Source organism: Carya illinoinensis, chromosome 7 (genome assembly GCF_018687715.1).
Source record: "Carya illinoinensis cultivar Pawnee chromosome 7, C.illinoinensisPawnee_v1, whole genome shotgun sequence".
In the NCBI taxonomy this organism is placed as follows: Eukaryota; Viridiplantae; Streptophyta; class Magnoliopsida; order Fagales; family Juglandaceae; genus Carya; species Carya illinoinensis.
Window position 1 is genome coordinate 6984124 of NC_056758.1, and position 20334 is coordinate 7004457.

At 35.3% G+C, this 20334-nt stretch overlaps 1 pseudogene; it reads right to left on the bottom strand.

Moving 5' to 3' along the window:
* Window positions 1-1071: 1071 nt before the first annotated feature.
* On the bottom strand, window positions 1072-9916 carry LOC122316119 (annotated as a pseudogene).
* Window positions 9917-20334: the final 10418 nt, after the last annotated feature.

The following is a 20334-nucleotide window of genomic DNA, read 5'->3' on the forward strand; positions in this document are numbered from 1 at the left end:
AAGCTTGGTGGTTAATTGGTTGAAGTGCCAAAGGTGCTCGGCTTGGTATTTATGGGATTATTGGGATGAGTTGTTAAGTAGTCTAATTGACATCCATTTCACAATTGAGCATCAATTCAGAGAAGGAAATTGTCCAGTAGATTCTCTTGTACGTCTGGGAGAGTAAGGTCTCAACATGAGATGCAATTCATTTATTTCTTTACCACATAAGCTTAAAGGCATGATTCATTTAGTCAAGGTTGGCCTTTCGAACACCAGAATCTAGTTTTTGGTGTGGTTTATTTGAGGTTTTTAGTTAGGCCTATTTAGTTAAATTTCTAGTTTTTGACTAGACATGTTTAGTATATTTCTAGGCATGTTTAGATTATTGTTTTTGTTTTGGATTTAGTTTTTAGCTGGTTTTGATGCTAGGATGGTTTTTTATTCTTTGTTTGTAAATCCCAAGTATCCTGCTTGTTACCATGGTATTCCTTCACCAAAGCGAGGGTAATCAATAAAATTGAGAATTCAATAGTCTAATCGGCCTCTTGATTTTGAAGCATGGCATCATTTTGGGATACTCTAGTAGTTTCCTAAGTGGTGTGGAGGAGCAACTACAACAATATAACACGGTATTTCAGATGATTCATTTTTTCATTTTGTTTTGTTTTGTCTGTTTTAGTGATCTTTTGGGTCATTCAGCGTAATGGTCCCCAGAATATGCTAGCTAGCAGATGGTATATAAATATTTTATAATTTACTGGTTCGGTTTCAGTGAATCTCCTATTGATAATTCATGCAGAAATATATAATATAAAGAAATTAAACTTTCATACACACAATATTATAATTTAACTACGTATATTTGATAACAAAGAACTAGCAGATAATATGTTTTTGAACCCTGATCTGGATGGAAATTCGAAAGTAAACATACAGTAGCTAGCTAGCTTTGAACTACCAAATTATTCTAAGATAACCATTACAAACTATAGCTAAGTGCATGATTCATTCGTGCCGTGAAATGGTGCATGCTAGGCTGAAGAACCCTTATTTCAATCTATGATAGAACTACTACAAAGATCAAAGCCATTAACATATATCTTGATCATGATCATCATTCCTTTTTATCAAGGAAACAATCACGTTGACAAAGAGAGTGTTCTCTTTTGAAATCCGATCAGAAAGAATTTCCCTACTGAAAACCTCCTCAATGATTGCTTCTCCAAAGTGACTAAAAAGTAAGGGTACAACCACGGCTCTCATGCAGTGTGCAACATTATAACCACCAGCATTGTCATCAACGCTCCAATTCACTTCAGATATCTCTAGACAATCAATGGAGAAGGATCCTTCTTTCAGAACTTCAGATTTCACTTCTTATGAAGATGGTGTATACTGAGGAATGTTGAAAGAATCCATTTTTTCTTCTTCTATAAGTCCCTACAAGGATTTAGATAATAGAGAACATAAATTAAGTAATGTGTATGGTGAGGCTCATTTCCTAAATACAAATGGAAAATATAATGAAGTTGTTAGTTTCCGTGAATTAAATAACTAATACCAAATCAAACCAATTATTTATGTCCGATTAATAGATTATCATGATAAGTCTATTGATAGATAGTATTGTAGGTTACCTCGGAGAGCATTTCATTGAGTACAATAGCCAAAAGTTCCCATATGTAACAACACTCTTTGCTTGACGGATCTTCACTTCTTCTTCCCAAAAGTGTCAAAACCATTTGCCCGCTTAGCACCAACTCCTCTGCACGACACTTCAAAAACATTGAGAAATCTTGTTGAAACTGTGCATGGTAAACCCTTAGTACGTTCGGCGGGCTTGTCCTTGCCATGTAAATGTTCCCTTCGTTGCTCTCCAGCTGCTCGGGAACCTAATAATTAACAGCAACATTCATTTCTATTACTGAATTTGGTAAAATCGATCCAATGAAGTTGAAATATATTTCCTTTTAATAAAGCAAAATTGTCTCAAGTACTGAAAAGTAAAAACTATAAAAAGGAGGAATCCCCCGCACAATTTTCAGATTGGTCTATTTTATCTGAATCTTCCCTTCAAATGACATACATGTGCATATGCATATATACATATCTATATATATATATGAACATATCTACATATAATATGAACCTCAATTCCAAAAAACTTCAGAATTTTTTTCACATAACTACATTGTAAAGTTAAAGAAACGTACTGAAATGTGACTTGTTTGGTATATATATATATATATATAAAATATATTCCCTGAAGTTGTTTGCCCATTTTCATTCAACTTGTTTCATTTGGTTCGCCACCAGTACTAGAGGTTCCAATCATGACATTATGACTTGATTGGAACCTCTAGTACTAGGCTCTTTGGCAGCGTGCTGCAGTCGAGTTTGCTAATGGCATCCTCTGTAATGGGCTTGGTCATGGTTATGACCTTTTGCTGCATGTCCAAAATATAGAACTGGAATGAGTTCTTCTCCATGTATATATACTCTACAGTTTACACAGAAAGTGTGCAAACAGCTGCTCTATATCAATGATTTTCAGGAAAAAAAAGGTGCTAAAATCACACTAGCAAAACTGCCTAACATGAAATACGGCAATAATTTTTTTTAACAAAACAGCTTTTGTCCAAGTCAAATGTTTGAATGGAGTAATCCATGCGCAGGACACTACAACAAACTTTGGATTTCGTGACAGATAAAACTGTCATAAGAAATGGAAAAAACGTCACTAAATACATTAGGTGACGGTTTATACGATTATAAACCATCACCCCCACCGTCACGAAATGTGCGTCACAGAATACATATAGTGACAGTTTACTGTATAAGCATCACTAAAAATATTTTTAGTGACAGTTTGTGATGTGCCGTTTTAAATAACGTTCGGACGTTTACTTTTCTGTGACGGTTAGAATCTATCACAGAATATTACGTTCGAATGAAAAATATAACGTTCGAACGTAAACTAGACAAATTGACATCTGAATGAGAGTAGGTAACGCTTGTTGATTATAGTTCGAACGTATCATATTTATGTTCGAATATTTATAAGTTCGAACGTTACGTTCGAATTTAGATTCAAATGTAAAGGAAACAATGTCCGAACGTTCGAATCATAACGTTCGGACATTCTTTCCATTGTTAAGAAACTAGAGTTCGAACGCAAGAAGTACGTTTGGAGGTTTGGAACGTTAAAAGTTTAAACATTCGAACATAATTTTCATTTGTCGGTGTAAACGTTCTAACGTTATGTTACAATTTTGTGTGATTACGTTCGAACGTGTGTTCAAATGTGGAATACTGTTCAAATATATTTATTTACATTCAAACGTACATATCAGAAATACTAAACTCATCCCATTAATAAACATATCAATTATACTAACTGTATCATATTACATAACATATTTCACAACCAACAATGTTTGTAACTGTTTTTCAAGTAGATATTAAAAATTTAATACACTAATAAAATTCATTTCTTTTTCTTTCCTCGTCCACCACGATTCTGTTGCAATGACATAACACACTCCATTTGCAGCATCATCTCCTGGTGCACTTGCTCTTGGACCTCACTACGTATCCTTTCCTCCTGGTCTCTTTGTTGATCCTGCAAACGCGTCTCTAAATGAGACTGTCGCTCTAAGAGAGACTCCAACTCTTGCAGTCTGGACCTCATATACTCATTCTCGCATCGTGCAGCTTCTAACTCTTTGCTAAGATTATTAATTTGTGAAGTCGATGAGGTCTATGTCATATAAGATCGTCCCAAACCTCTTGCCATACTAGAGTTGAGCCTGAGCACTTGTATGAAAATGTCTATGTCACTAATAGAGGATTCCCCAGAAGCTGACTGCAACTCTATCATTTTTCCCCGCAGTTTGAAAGATCAAAACACACAATAGGTAATGTATTAAAAAAATACAAATAAAAAAGAATTTAACCATATGTTGCATAATTTATTTAACAAAAGGAACATCACTTACATAATTAATTGCAGTGGCAGGATCCATCCACTCACTATGCTCATTAGTGTGAGCAGCAGCATAAACATGAACGAGTGAAAAGTTTTTAGGATCATCACATTTCTAACAAAACGACATTAGCAAATTTAAAAAGATAGTGTTACTACTTATATAAAAGAATAACAGGAAAATAAATGAATTATATAGTTTATTAATTACCATTTTTTCAGCAAGACAATGGAATGATCTTGAACCAGCACGATGGTAAATAGTTAGAGCGGATCTATTATGTGCATCTGTAGAACTTAAGTGCTACAAATGCACATTAAGAATGTTAATTGTAATATATATATATATATACATATAAGATCAACAACAAATATTAATGTAAATAATTAATGGAAATAAATCTAGAATACCTGATATTTTGGAGATGCAAAAAGATCATAACACTTTATCCAGTCGTCTAACTTCATCTGTTAGAAAGGTGACTGTGCAGCCTCTTCAAACAACTCAAACTTCTTGAAGTGGTCATAACATCATCCCTTGTGATGTCGGAATAGTGTAGCCATTAATTCATTCATAGTTCTCAAATCCTCGCTACGACCAAAGTCGATGTCAAATTCATTCTAATTATAAATTAATTACGTAAAAAATATGATATACTAATCTAGGTGAAAAAAATGAACTGTCAAAGTAAACTCACCAGCACACGACTCCGAATGTGTTCCTTAATCTCATTTGGTACATCTCGCCAGGAGCGCACATAAAATGGAGCATAAGCTCGGACTACTGTACCAATATAGGAGGAAAGCGCTGCTGTATTATCATCTACTCCTCCGGTGGAATTATCAGGAATTGTGACTTTTAGTTTGCCATGCCTTCGGTTTTTTCTCAAATGAGATGTCGCGTGTATAGCCACAACCGCGACGAGCAGATGCATCAACTAATATAGATCATGTGTATAATTTTTATAGTTATATAGTTATTGAGACAAAAATATTAACTATATAAATAACTATCAATGACATTTCCTTACTAGTAGGTGTCGACTGGGCATCGTTTTCTGTAGTGTTAACTTCATCTTCAGGAACGGACTCCTAAGGTAGGGAGTCCTCAATGTGTTCGGGACTTGGACTTGGTGGAAGAGGCACATTTCTTCTTTGTCTTTTTGGCAGCGTACTTGAAATTGATTATATATACCAAAAAAATTTAACTAGATGAAATTAATTATTATTATTAAATTCTATACTCATATATGAATAAAGTTTTTAGCACTTTTAGTCTTCATCTTCGGATGTATTTTCCATGCTTGTTTCATAATCTCTCTCTATAACATCTTCATCATCATCATCAACCTCTTCTTCGTCCTCCTTATCCACTTCCCCTCCGGATTCTTCTTCGTCTTCTTCTTCTTTCTCACTTTCTTGAATTGAATGATTATTTAATACAGACGGATCAAGATGGATGAGTGGGACGTCATCTCTACATAAAGGGAGCAACTCGAGTGCACCGAGGTCAACGAATAAGTTAATACCCCCTCCATCTTCCTGGTAGGCCTCTAAATTCGAAGTGTCATCTTCATCTCCACTAGTATCGTAATATGTACTCGTTCCTGTTTCATATATATTTCGAGGGACAAATTTTTATATGACTCGCCAAGTTATCTTTCCACTATCTTCATCAGCACTTTTCATTGGATCAATCAAGTAATACATTTGAGTAGCTTGACAAGCCAATATGAATGGATCATCTTCGTACCATTTATATGCAGTATTGACACTCGAAAATGATTATCCCTATATTAAAACCCGACCACCACCTAGATCCCACCAATCACATTTAATGACATATGTTATAGACCCACCCAGATATTTCAATATGATAATATCACAAATGACACCATAATAATCAATATCATTTGTTCCATGACTCCCCTCGACCAACACACCACAGTTTTAAGTCTTTCTATTACGTTCACGGTCCAGAGTATGGAATCTATAACCTCGAACTGTGCATGCAGTGTATCGAAGTGCTCTATTTGATGGACCACGGGATCAATGCATACAATTCAAAAGAGACAGATTTGGGATCACGAGCACATTGTTCCAAAATCTAACAATTAAAATAATGTTATTTATTAAATATTACCTAGGGTTAAAACTTTTATAATCTAACATATCAAGTAGAGTTTAGTTCATACACGTTGTTCAAACCATCTAGAAAATTCTTCCTCGTGTCTTGCCACTATATTCTCTAAGCCTTCCGCCTTAAGTTGGTCTATGTGCTCACTATATATATATGCTGTTGAACCCAAGGTTTCAAGTTTCATGTGATTATAAATCTACACATGGATTTTGATGATAACAAATGAATTCAAAGAATAAAGGAGTTTCAAGCTCAAGTTGTTCACACAATGGAATCAAACACATCAAAGAACCAAGCATGAGCAAGAAGGAAACAAGTTCACATTAAAGTCATAGAGTAATGTTGTAAATCTCTTAAAATTTGAAATTAGGATTAATGCTCAAAATTAATATTTTATCATAAAGCATTAAAATACATTTTCCCCATGTGCATGAATATTTTTGAAAATTAAATTTGAAAATTTTGAAAGATGAATGATTGTCATCTTTTGCATGTGCATGCCTTGATTAAAGGGTTGAACTTTGAAAATATTAAAGATGATTGATTGTCATCTTTCACATGGGCATGTTTTATTTGAATATTTTCAAAAGTGATTGATGCTTGTTTAGACTTATACAAAAGGTAGATGATTTTGTTTGAAAAATTTGAAAAGTAAAGTGTGCTCATTTTGTCATATGCAAAAAGTAAAAGATTAGGTTTGAATTTTTTTGAAAAGGAAAGTGTGCTCATTTTGTCATATGTCAAAAGTAAAAGATTAGGTTTGATTTTTTTGAAAAAGTGAATGATGTTGTATTTGACAATTGAAAAAGAAGAACCTTTTATTTAAATTTTTTGAAAAAATGAATGATGTTGTCTTTGACATGTGAATCTTTTTAAATTTGAATATGAAGTCTCATATGCCTATAAATAGATCATTTGAGAGCTTCACATTGACAACACCAAGAGCATACAACATTCATTCAAAGCTTTTATTCTCTCTTCTCTAAGCATTGAGCATTAATCCTTATTCATTTTGAGAGATATAGTTTGCGCTGTATTGTTCTTATTTCACTCATTGAGGAGTGTTTTCTGATAACCTACCCACTATCAGCTTTTGTATCAGAAAAAGGGTATGTATAACCCTTGTGCATGTAGAAAGTATTCCACACGGGGAATAGTTCAATCACCACGTGTAAGGTGATTGCAAGTGTAGAGGGTGTTCTACACGGATCCTTTGTAGCTGTGTTGTTCAAAGGTGTAATAGGTTTTTATCTCCACCTGAAGGAGGTTGAATAGTGAATTTGGAAATCCTCAAGGGGTAGCTTGAGGCGAGGACGTAGGCAGTGGGGCCGAACCTCGTTAACATACTGAGTTTGCTTCTCTCTTACCCTTACTCTTTATATTTATTGTTATTTCATATTTTGTTTATATTTTATATTATATATTTGATTTATAATTTTTATTTTTTTTAATACAACTCAATTCACCCCCCCTCTTGTGTTAGTCATCTGGGCAACATATGCAAAATCATATTATTTTATGTCACAAAAGTTATAGTAAACCTCATTGAATCTAGAAATATTTAGACCTTTTACAACGACATACCTGAGATAGTGATCAATCTCCAGACAATTATTTAGCATGTACCACCAAACTTTACCCAACTCTGTATCAAGTAAATCGTAACCCCTTTGTGCACCCAAGGGTCATACATTCTGAAAAAACACTGATAGCTCACACGGAGGTGGAGCAGTAAGATCAGCATTTCGCTCTTGACGATTAAATCGTGTCTCAACACCACGAAGATGTAAAGAGCAAAATGTTAACCATTCATCGTGTATATAGGCCTCTGCTATTAAACCCTCAGCTTTGGCTTTATTCCCAACAGTGTGCTTCAATTGACCCAAATATCTTTCAACTGAATACATCCAATGGAACTGCACCGATCCACCCAACATTATCTCTCGGGGTAAATTTATTGCTAAATGGACCATGACATCAAAAAAATGATGGTGGAAAGATCTACTCGAATTTACATAGTAGCAATGTCTTCTTCTAGTTTCTACAGCATATCTCACTTTACTACCCGAGCACACAAATCATTAGAAAACATACACAGTTCGGTTATGACGACACGTACGGCAGATGTTAGATTCCCGGCCACGAATTCCCACCGGTAATAACTTCTGCAAAAATACTTGACAGTCATGACTTTTCAATCCACCAATTTTCCAGTCATCAAGGCTTACGCATCTACTGATATTTGAAGCATAATCATCTGGCAGCTTCACACCTTGCAACCACTTGTAGAAGTCCATCCTCTCCTCCCTTGTCATCGTAAAACATGCATGCGGCATGACCACTCTATCACCTTCCACCCGTAAATGCAGATTATGTTTAATTCTCATTCTCTCAAGATCTTTCCTCGTCTTAATCGTATCTTTCATCTTTTTACTAATGCTCATCAATGTACCCATTATATTATCACAAATATTCTTCTCTATGTGCATTACATCCAAACTATGTTGCAACATGCAGATGACCAATACGGCAAGTAAAAAAAATACTACTCTTTGTCCAATTCAATTTTGTTGCACCTCGTTTTCTCTTGTTCTTTCCCCGACCTTTGCCAAAATTGTTCGCTACCACATGTACCAATTGTTTCACTATCTCTTCCACACACAACTCATTTGGCGCAATTCTATCATCTACTCGCCCATCAAACTTAGCGGATTCTGTTCTCCATGCATGATTTGTTGGTAGATAACGTCGATGACCCATGAAACACAACTTTTGAGAATATTTTAACCACTCACTAGTAGTTTCTTTATTACACATCGGACACACTAACTTCCCTTTAGTACTCCAGCCGGAAAGATTCCATATGCCGGAAAGTCATTTATCGTCCATATTATCGCAGCATGCATCTGAAAAGTTGTCGACGTCGATGCATCATAAGTTCTGACGCCTGTTTCCCATAACTCTTTCAGCTCTTTAATCAACGGCTGCATATATACGTAAATGTCATTCCCAGGTGATCTCGAGCTGGGGATAAGTAAAGTTAACAAAAAGTTGGGCGCCTTCATGCACCTTCATGGTGGAAGGTTGTACGGAATCAACACTACAGGCCAAGTGCTATAACTTGTACTCATATTGCCAAAAGGGTTGAATCCATCAGTTGTGAGTCCCAGACGCACGTTCCGAGCTTCTATCCCAAACTCTGGATACTGATTATCGAAAGATTGCCATGCAAGTGAGTTAGTTGGGTGCCTTATAAATCCGTCATTATTAACTCTTTTCTCTTTGTGCCACTTCATATCGTGAGCTGTTTTCTTACACATATATAATCTTTGCAACCTAGGTCTCAATGGAAAATATCACAAGACTTTAATTGGCAGGCTTTTCTTACCTTTCCACCTTGACTCTCCGCATACAAGATATGCTTCTTTCTCCTCGTTCTCCTTTCAAAATAAAACACAATCATTCTTGCATGCATGTATGGACTTATACTCAAATCCTAATCCCTTTCTCAACTGTTTCGCTTCATAAAAGTTCTTCGGCAATGCAGACCCTTCAGGAAGCACTTTGTTAAATAAGTCTAATACCATATTTATTGCTTTTGTCGACATCCCACACAATGACTTAATGTGAAGTAACCGTACAATAAACGACATTTTAGAATGTTTTGTACAGCCTGGATATAGCTCGCGCTTTGCATCTTCCCACATTGCAGGAAAATTCTCAGAATCATTCCCTCGGCCACTTAAGGCATTATCGTCAACCTCATCCATAAACATCCTAGCTCCAATATCACTCAACATCTCCTCCATCTCATCTCGCAAATAATCATCTTCCAAGTGCCGCGAATAATTCGGATGACCGAATAATCCATCCGCTGATTGTGCATACGGCTCACCATGCAGTACCCATCGAGTATACCCCAAATCCATACCATTCACAAATATATGACTTTCAACTTCATCCAACCCTATCGCACACAATGTTTTACAACCTTGACATGGACACTTAATGTAACCACGACTATCAGCAGAGGCCCTTGCAAAATCAATAAAAGTTCTTACTCCACGTGCATAGGGTATGTAATCCTTTCCATGTCTATCGCCTAGCCGCATCCAACTTTTATCGATATCTAAAAACATCTAATTATTAGTAACACGTAGTATACTATAATACACATGCATGTCATGCTCCCATTCAAATTACTCTTTCTCAAAGTAGTTGGTCCTATCCCATTCGAGATTATATTATCCATATTGCACAAGTTCTGTCACTCTACTACTTTCCACATTAGTAGAAATTTCGACAGCATCTCCCCATAGTTCTCCAAGTATACATGTTCACATAGAGGGATTGTGACCTTATGAACAGTATACCCGAAGAACAAGAAAGGAGGACACCGAAACTTCATACTAAATGTGTTCAGTAGGAATAACAAGAATATGCAATACAGATAATATAATCTCAAACTGTCCATACTGGACAATTCAGGAATTAGTGTACACCTAAATGTACACTAATTCCCAAACGGGTCTAAGGTTATTTATGCAATGTCATACAATATCTTACAAAAAACACTACAAACAAATTCTCAACCATGTTGATTGAATTAAAAACTACAAACAAATATTCCCATGTGTTATATATTGTTAAACAATAGGTTAGATAGAATAATATAATTACACACTATCTAATAAATTTTATATTGTTATTATATAATTATACTATATATTATAGTACTTATTTATATTATATTTACTAATACTATACTATATGTTAGATTATAATTTGTATTAGGGATTCTTAATCTAATAAATTTTAATTGTTATTATATAATTATATTATACTATATAGTACTTATTTATATTATATTTACTAATACTATACTATAATATTAGGGATTCTTAATCTATAAAATCTTAATGTTATTATATAATTTCAAATATAATAAATATATTGCACAACAAATAATCACACTATATAAATACTATAATATATATATATAAATTCTTTAATCACACATATAATCCACAATAATTCACAAATAATATGCTTCAAAAAAATACACACATCTAAAACATATTAATTTTAAGAATAAACATACACATAACAAGAATTTTTCATTTTAATTCATGGTACAACACAATCCTCTCACAAATAAAATTGACAACAAAATTTAACAATAGAGTTTAGTATAATATACCTTGTGCTTACAATATCCTCCTCTTGCAAATCACAAGTTTTCAACAATCTACAGCAAACAATCCTTCAAAAAATTCACAAAACTAGGTAGATAAATACATATAAAAAAAAATTGACAAATACAATATAAATTGTAAATACATTTACAGTTGAAAAATTTACCTTACTTTCTCATTTGGGAGGAAAACAATATACACAAAAAAAATAAACACAAAATCTCTCCCTAACTCAATCTATCTCACTCTCACTCTAAATCTCTCTCACTCTAACACTCTATCTATCCTCTCTCACTCTAAGCCTCCTCTTCTTCCTTTCTCTCTCTCTCTCTAAAACTTTGTCTCCCTCTCTCTCAATTCACGCACAGGATGAAAGCAGAATGGTTCTGCTTTCCCATGCGTGAAAGTTTTATTTTTTGCTTATAATACAATAACCATTCGGACGTTCATTTAATGAACTTCCGAATGTTTAATTCTCTTGCTAACGTAACTAATTTAACGTTTGAACGCTAAGTTATCCCGCCCAGATTCTGAACAATACGTTCGAATGTTTTAGGATTCCAACCTTAAAACGGGAAAAATCCCGCCCATTTTTCTAATACATTCGAACGTATAACATGTATATTCGAACGTATTGGGACAAAAATATATTTATTATTATATATAATATTATATAATTTCATGTAAACTCGATTTTCATTGATTAAATGAAAAAATAATCTTCATTAATTCTATATTATATATCATTTATATATATATTTGATATATGTATTATATAATATATATTCATAATATAGTAGTATATTATACTACTATAGTCTATATATAGTATATATACTACATATACTATAGTACATATAGTAGTGTATGTACTATATATATTCCATACTATAATACTATATACTACTATAGTAGTATATATACTATATATACTATATTAAATATTATATATATTTAATATTATATATATTATATAAACTAATAGTATATATATTAATATAATATACTACTATAGTATATTATATTAGTAATAATATAGTTATAATATATATACTATAATATATTAATAATATATAGTACATAATATATACTACAATATAGTATATATCTATATAATATATATTATGAAATATATACTATATAATATAAACTATATATTATAATATTTAATAAATTATATACTATAAATTAATATATACTATAGTTATATATTATATAGTTATTATCTATATAATATATAATATATAATATTATATATATTATAATATATCATCTACTGATATTTAATAAATTATATATATACACTATGCTATAGGTATTATATATTAGTACTATTATATATAATATATATATATTAATAGATATGTATTAGATATAATATATATTATATAGTTATTATAACACATAATATATTATATATTATAATATATATAACTATATAAAAAAATATAATTTACTAGATACGTTCGAATGTCATTTGTTTAACGTTCGGAAGTTTCACATTAACGTCCGCACGTATAACACCATAAGTTTGAATGTTTTCTAAACGTTCGAACCTATGTATGTATACGTTCGAACGTTAACTGTATATAAAGTCTTTCCTGATGGCAGCGGAAGACTCATTTCATCCAAAAACCATCCGAACGTCGTTCTCTCCACCACGTACACCGTCGTCATACGCCACCGCAACCGTCACTAAAAGGTAATGTGCCTTCCCCGTCTCATATAGACTTTCAATTTTATTGATGGGTTTCAAAAATTCGAAACCCACCCAAGGCCGGATTTTCTTCTTGATTTTCCAGCCACCATTTGTTGTTAAACGGTAAACAACTACCGTTGAAACATTCCCCATAGTCTATAGAGTAGTTTTATGGTTTCTTTTTGCTTCAAAATGCACGTTTCAAAGCTTTTGGAAATGGCTAAGTTGACTCAGCCATTCTGCCTCATAACATTTGAACGTTACAAAGTAACGTCCAAACGTGTGACGTTATAGTTTATTTACATCCGAACATTACATCTTAAAATGTTTTTAACATTCAAACATTTTTATCCAACGTTTTTAGAGGACGTTGGATAAAATGTCCAAACGTAAACTGTTCGTATTCTTCCATTAGCAAATACGTCCGAACGTGTGACATTTGAAATTCATTACGTCCGAACGTTACATCTTAACATTCGGATGTAATCAAGCAAATTTGTTATATGAACTATCGAACGTTTAAAGATGACGTTCGATAATATGTTCGCACATAAATAAAACATTCGAACGTATATATAAGATGTTTGGATCAGATTTACGTTAGAATTTTATCTGAATACGTTTGAACGTTTGTTCAAAATTACATTTGGACGTAAATTTGTTATATTAGTTTGACTATCATTGTTCGAATGTTAATGGTTTATGTTCGACTATCTTAATGTACGTTCAAATGTAAAATCATTGTACATTAAGCCGTAATTTGATTCTAATTATCATAATTTTATAGTTCGAATGTCAATTGAGTAACGTTCGAACGTATCTCCATTTAATTTAATTTCTATTTTCTCATCTTACTATTATTATTTTGGGTATTTAAATAGTGGAATTTTTTAATATATTTACTGTCGAAATTATGTAAATTTATAATGATAATATTTTAATTGTGTATAATCCATATATGTTGTAATATGTATATATATGTAAATTTAGGGATTTTTTTTTATATATTTTAACTTGTATTTTTTTTTCTCAGAATACAGTTTGAGTTCTCGGCAGATGTTATCGCCGAGTTACTCCAGATTCTGCGGATATTGCCTGAGGCGACAGCTACTCAAGCTGGTGACACAGCAGCTATATTTGCTCCTGGCACATTTGAGGCAAATCCAGCCACTTCTGCTTCATCTACAGGACCTATTGACACTATGCCCAGTGAACAGGAAGATTGGCCCGAGGGCGAGGATATTGCTCCTGAGATTGGTGATGACGAGCAGGATCAGGATTTCTACATCCTCACTGGCACAGACCGCATGAAGCTAGATAGGCCGAACTCCTTTAGCCAGAATCAATTGTTGCCTTTCTTTCGCATGTTGTAAATTTTTGTTGCAACAAATGTAGACCCTGTGGCACATAAGACCACATTCAGTCAGGCTCGCACACAATTTCTTATTCGCTTGGCACGTGGAGATCCCATTGACTTGCCACTCGTTATATTTGAGCGGATCCGTTATGAGGCCAGTATTGTTACAACGGATAATCTTCCGTACGGAGTCATCATCAGCCGCTTATTACTAGCCCAGGGAGTGCCACTCTAGGTGGAGGAGATGATGCTAAACCAGATGAGCCCCATTGACATGACCACACACCGTCAGAGCATTGCATAGGGGAGAGGCTCAGCTCTGCGTCATTCTGGTCCTATATCAGATCTTGTTCCTCCGACCGAGTCTAGGGCTGGTGTTGCTCCCCCGTCTGTGAGTACTAGTCAGCAGCCGGCGACTGCATTTGCAGGGGATGTGCGACCTGCTTGGGTTGATGCAGTGATAACAGATATGAAGGCTCATATAGACCGACAGATCAATAAACAAATTGCGCATATAGATCAAGCTGTCGCACATCTTGCAGATCATGTAGATGTGCTAAATAATAAGGTTGAGACATTGACTAAGGAGTTTTAATCTTTTGTAAACCAGCAGTTCTGAATGTCATTTGTAAAAATTAATCATATTTTTTTTTCTATTTTCGACATATGTAATGGACAATATTATTTAATGTATGTATTGTAGCTTAATTTATACTCTCAATTTTCTTTAATATTATGCAACCTTAATATTAAACAAATATATATTATGATTAATTTTTACAAATTAACATATAACGTTTGAACTTTACAACTATACGTTCGAACTTTGGCGCTAATAATTGTTATGTTCGCACGTAATTACATATAACGTATGAACGTTGACGCTAAAAATTTTTACTTTCGCACGTAAATATACATAAAGTTCGAACATTAAGGTGACGTGCAAACAAAATAACTAAAACGTTCGAACGTTAAAAATTTCTTCCCCAACATTTAGTGACAGTTCCCATAAACCGTCACAGAAAAAGACTTTTAGTGACGGTTTGGAGACTGTCACTATCTTCAATTCGTCACTAAAAACTATATTTGTTGTAGTGGGAAAAGATAGCCAGTGTAAGCAGGCTAGTTTCATCTGTACATTTTTTATGGCACGAGACATGGGGGAAAATCCTTTTAGATTGGAAACTTTCTCAAGAAACAAAGCATAAAGAAAAGCATTGCAAGCAAGAAAGACATGGAAACACTGAACATCATAGTTGCAACACACAAAGAAATACACACGGCAGCAGCAAAGGCATAAATGAAATACTCTACAATGAACAAGAAGTACATGTAGTAGAGAAAACACACTGCAGCAAAAGAGAAGCAGAAAGCACCTTCAGAAATGAGAAAGCACTGACAAAGAAAAGCTAGTGATCACTCGTGAAGTGCATGGTTACATGTCAGGGACTAGATATGTATAGCCATGTTGTCCATAAAGCTGCAGTCCATTACTTGTAATTAGAAAGTAGATTAAAAGTTGGTTTTTAGATCTTTTGCTTTCACCTTTTTGTAATGTATATATATTAGTAACTTTGTATCACAAAACACATCAATGAGAACAATACTTCTCTCCATTATTACTTGTTTATTTTCAAGTTCTGTTCTTATTTTAACATGGTATCAGAATGGGTCTTCTCTTAGTTTGTGAGCAGAGCCCATCTAGAAAATCATGACATCTTCATCTTCATCTTCTCCTTCTCCCTTGAAGATCCAAATAGTCCTTTCTCCCTACATCACAGTGACAATGCCAATATTGTGATTGTCTCACCTCCATTAATTGGTTCAAATTATATTTCTTGGAGCAGATCTTTTCTGCTTTCCATTTCCATCAAAAACAAATCTGTTTTCCTAGATGGGACCATTACCACTCCTGATTTATCAGATCCTTCCTACGTTTCATGACTAAGATGCAACAACATCCTCCTTGCATGGATCCTAAATTCTATTTAAAAGGACATTGCTTTTAATGTTTTTTTCATGACCTCAGCTAATCAAGTTTGGGACAAACTTAAAGAAAGATTTGCTCAACCTGATTAAGCTCGAATTTATCATCTTCAACACAAGCTGAGTGGCATTGTTCAAGGACATCTATCGGTAAGTAATTACTTCACACAGCTTAATGCTATTTGGAAAGAGTTGCATAGTTATAGACCTCGTCCCTGTTGTTCTTGTGGAAAGTGTACCTGTGATGCCTTGAAAAATGTTGGTGAAGTTCAACAAGGAGAATATGTCTTTAAGTTTTTAAGGGGGTCAAATGATAGTTATGATTCTGTGAGAGGACAGATCATTTTGCTAAGTCCTTTGCCCTTATTGGATAAAACCTTCTCATTGATTTTGCAAGAGGAGAGACAAGGACAAGTAAGAACATAGCCTTACCCATCTTAGAATCCTCTACCCTTCTTGCCTACCAAAGCTTTCCAAAGAAAAATTAAAAATCAAACCTTGTTTGCCATCATTGTGGCAAGGTAGGACATACAAAGGATAAGTGCTATAGGTTAGTAGGCTTCCCACTGAATTTTAAGTTTACCAAAACCAAGTTTGGGATGCCTCTACTGCTCCATATTCTGCAAACCAAGTTGCTAGATAGATTACCACTTCACCTAAGGAAATGCCTGCCCAAAGTGCCTCTCAACTGAACATCTCTCAAGCAAAAGCACAATACCTTTTAGCTCTTGTCAATGCTCAATTTCCTTAGTTGAACTTGGAACAAACCAAGCCAATTTTGCCTACACTTGCTCCTGCCAAGCCAGGTACTCCTGAAACTAGCTCCTTGACCACACCTTACTCAAACTTAGCAGGTAATCATCACAGCCTTTCCTCTCAGACTTAGCAGACTGTGAAACACTCTGATATTTATAACACACCATGGATCATGGACACATGAGCCACTGATCACATGGTGTGCTCTACATCCTTCTTTGACAACCCCCCTTCTTGCATACAAGCCTTTGTGCAACTCCCAAATGGCACAAAAGCTTGAGTCACACACATAGGCACTGTTAAGCTATCAGAATCACTATCACTAACTGATGTCTTATGTGTGTCTTCATTCACTTTCAACCTCATCTCAGTTAGCAAGCTTACTTAAAAACTAAATACCTATCTATTTTTCTTAAGAGATCTTTGCTTCATTCAGGTCCTTTCTTCATGGATGACAATTGGACTTGCTAAAGTCCATGTTGGCCTATATTATCTGCTGCCTCCTTTTCATGACATCAGCCTCAACCCTCCTTTAAATCTTTCCAATCAAGCTCGAGTCAACCAAGTAGCCATTCAACAAGATTTTGACTTATGGCATTTTAGACTAGGACATTTATCTTCACAAAGAATGAATTTAATTCATTCTCTTATTACCAATGTAAAGTCCAAGGATATGCCTCATTGTAAAATCTGTCCGTTGGCTAAACAGAAATATGTTCTTTTTTCTTCAAGTGTATCCACTAGTTCATTTCCTTTTGATCTAATTCATTGTGATATATGGGGCCCATATTCTAAAGCATCAATTCAAGGATTAATTACTTCTTAACCATTATGGATGACTATTCAAGAATTACTTGGGTTTTTTTAATGAAACTAAAATCAGACACAAGGCCCATCCTATAATCATTCCTTTAGCTCATACACACTCAATTCAATAGCAGAGTTAAGAAAATCAGAACTGGCAGTGGTCTTGAATTTGACATGGCTGATTTTTATAGAGATCATGGCATCATTCACCAAAAATCTTGTATGTACACTCCTCAACAGAATGGTGTTGTTGAAAGAAAACACCAACACCTCTTGAATGTTGCTAGATCACTCCTTTTTCAAGCTGAATTACCCACTTCCTTTTGAGGAGATGCCATCTTAACTGTAGCATACATCATAAACAGGATCCCTGTGATGACCCCTTTTTGCGTGTATTTTCACCGAAGGGTTGTTTTTAATTTAATTAATATATTGATTTTTTTTATTTTAAATTATTGCGTTTTAAAATTAGTTTTTATTTGTTGGATGTTGTGCTTTATTTATTTATTCGTTTTACGGTTTTTAATCTCGTTCTCGGCGGATTTGTTTTGTTTTCCAGAGTGAGGATTGGACCTCATTTCTTTCCTACATCTTTTCTTTTCCCTTTTTCCTTTTACTCTTTTTCTCTTTTCCTTCTTTTTTCTTTTTCTTTCTTTTTTCTTTTTCTTCTTCCTTTTCTTTTTTTCTTCCCGCGAGTAACCCCCCCGTTCGTCTCTCTCTCTCTCCTCTCCCACGCCGGTTTCAACCTCAGCCCCGACCCACCGCCGTCCAGCCACCGTGGTCGACACCACCCCCGCCGGTTGAACCCCCTCCTGCCGGCGCACCACCCCACCGAACCCCAGCCCCATCCGGCCAGCCGTTTGGCATGAAAACGCCCAACAAGCCCCACGGTTTTTGCCCCGATCCGCCGCCGTCGCTCCACCTCTGGCCACCACCTCTTCACCACTTCATCACCGGTTCCTTTCCGTCCTAACCCACCCATTTTCGGCCTCTAATAGCCACCGGAACAGCTCCCACGAGCTAGCTTTCCATTTTGAAAAATCCGACCATCAACCACCGTTTTCGCCGCCACCCACAGCCAAACTTCACTTCCACTAGCTTCATAATCATCCTTAGACCATTCTCTATCAATCCCGAGCCTTGGTTTGTTCCCATTCAAAAGTGGGTATTTTACAACCCACGGCCACAGTGTAAATTACACTGCTACGTTGCTTTTCCTCCTCCGTTTGCAACGTCGAGTGTTTTCTAAAAATACCATATAGCGCTGTAAGTACTTTTCAAACTCTACTTTTAGATTTAAATATATTTTGCTCATACAATAAATATTTGCTGTTGGTTGGCTGATTCTGGACTGAGTCCGAGGAGTTCGGGGGTCGGATGGATTGAGGACGGAGTGCTTGGTTTTGTTTGATTGTGTTTGCTTGTTTATTTGAGCCATGAGGCGTGAGTTGCATATTGTGTTTATGTGCATATTGTTTTAATTGAGAAAATCCCGTTTTATTGGCGTAAATGGTTTTTGGGTGCGTGTGTCTCACGAGCCCAAGTCGGGATGGGTTATTATTTCGGTGGAGCTCCTCTGGTCACTCGGGAGTGGATGAAACTAAGTGACATCCCCTGGATTGTCGCAGGGCGACGACCGGATCGCACGATACGGTAACGCTGTCGTGTCGACTCCGTGGTCCCTAGAGTGGCAGGGACTAGAGGATGGCCTGGCTAGATACGCGCGAGGCGCGAGTCTGGGCATCGCTCGTTTAGGTGTCACATGCGTAGTCGTTACCTGCGGTGTGGCATAGAGCCAGGGTATGCGGGTGATCCCTAGGGGAGATCATGGTGCATGCATAACCGGATTGTTTTTATGGTTTTCGGATGTGGGCCATTTTTTGGGAAAATGGTGGTTTGGGCCATTATCTGGGATAATGGCGAGACTTGATTTTAAGGACATGTTTTTGTGGGCCAAATGGGTTTTTGGCGTGCCTGTAAAAATCATGTTTTATGGCGCATGTGCATTGGTTTTTATTTCATGCATATTGTTTGAGTTCCATATGTTTTTATCTAGTGGTGTTTGGAGTTTACTTACCTGCGGCACCATTTTTGGTACCGTAGATTTTGGTGTAGAGATCGAGGATGAGGAGGAGGAGGCTGAGCCCGAGGATGCGGCTCCGCCGGGGTGCTGATGTTATGTTTTGTATTTAGTTTAAAAGTATATTTGTGGCTTGTAATATTTATTTATGTATGTTTTGAATAGCTTTGTATTAAACAAGAAAAATTCTGGTACTTAGTTATTGACTGGCTTTTCGCTGCGTTTTTTTTTTTGTCATGCACATTCGTCGCTTTTTCACACACTTGGCATACGTTGATAGGATGATGACCCGTGATGTCATTATCCAGACGTCTAGATTTTTCCGTGTTCTTGCATGGGGATTTGGG